Source organism: Saccostrea echinata, unplaced genomic scaffold (genome assembly GCF_033153115.1).
Source record: "Saccostrea echinata isolate AGI-Se365-2 ecotype Australia unplaced genomic scaffold, CSIRO_AGI_Sech_v1 ptg000006l, whole genome shotgun sequence".
NCBI classification, from domain to species: Eukaryota; Metazoa; Mollusca; class Bivalvia; order Ostreida; family Ostreidae; genus Saccostrea; species Saccostrea echinata.
This window is the reverse complement of record NW_026889755.1, coordinates 6704224-6705822: the sequence shown is the minus strand read 5'-3', so window position 1 is coordinate 6705822 and position 1599 is coordinate 6704224.

Here is a 1599-nt window from a genome sequence, read left to right as displayed (position 1 = left end):
CATTTAAAGTGTTTAACAGTGCAAAACGTAGAAATTAGATTTTAAGATATCTCCGTCATAGGCAGTGTAAGATATGCATGTTTTGCATTTTTTGCTGATTTAGCATTTTTGTAAATTTCAGCACTATTCAAGCCCATATTTTTCAAACTTCTGACACAATACATAAGTTTCGTATATTTTACATAAAGGCAGAGGAACGTCACTTTTGGAATTTAAATTCAAAAAGGTGTGTTTTTTGATATTTCCCATCTGTTGCCTAGCAACAAAAATGGGTGTTTTGATGAAGAAGAAAGAGTAATTGTAAATTGGGGGATATATAAATCAAATAAAATGTTACCGATGAATACTAAAAAACTAATTTTGCAATAAGAAAATTTATCTGAGACTTCTGTACAAACCAAGAAACATTGTACAAATACTTATCGCCATAGCAACAGAAAATTACCCATAGCAACAAAGAAAATAGTTTTATTTTGGCATGTATTCGACTATTTGTATATGGTTGTAAAAGATTATTCATTGTTTGTCATACAATTGCGATTAATGAGTCTTAGGAAAGTATTTTGGTATCTTCTTAAGAGTTGATACATATGGATTCACCAGTAAAAGGGATTGAACAGACGAATCATGTCGATTGTAATGTAAAAAATTGTCAAGCCATGTTATGAATACTAAGATTCCAGCTAGAGCTAAACTTGATGAGTGAAACTTCCGTTTGTATTGAAGGGGGGGGGGGCATGGTTGAGTTTTCTCTTGTGCATGTGTGTATTTGCTTGTGCTGCACATGTTTGGAGAGATAACATCCAGGGTACTACCAAACCGACCGTCAGCCACAAATATCCTTGTCAAGACCATCTTTAAAAAAAAATGTTTGTTTGCCCTCTCCTGACCGACTCGCTAAAAATGGCCCGACTCTATATACTTTTTTTAATCTGAAGGAAACGATATATTTTTCATTTTATTCCTGAATTTTCGCATCTTGTCAATATGTATGTTGAAATTTTCTAGAAAAAAAAGTTTTCCCACCTACCTACCGATCCAATTTTTTGCCTTGTATCGGGATAAGGCAAACAAACATTGATTTAAAGGTGGCCCAAAAGTGTTTGTTTTAAAATAATAGAACAAATCTGGTTTTGCAAATACCAAAAGCAGTTTTTTTTATTTAATCAAAATAATAAGAAATGAATTGAAGTTTGAGAGACACATTATGGCATCATGCATATACATACTCTCTATTTTAAGAGAGTGGTTTAGTAATTTAACCTGATCATTCTTAAGTTTCACACCAAAGATCAAACATGATAAAAAAAAATGTCTACATATAGTGCAGCTTATTACCATACCAGAAAAGATTCAAAAAGATTAAACAAGAAAATTTATATGTAAAATATTACTCTAAAAGGAGATTATATATGAGGATTGATTTAGAAAATGAACTATATGTTGAGCAGGTCCTTACCAGATCCAATATAACTTTGGCACAAAAAAATTGAAAATTTTGAATTTCTACATTTACTTACAAAATGAAAAGTGAATATTACATACATGACAGATGACACACTGATCGGAAAAGTTTTGGCTCAGGCAAGCTAAAAATAT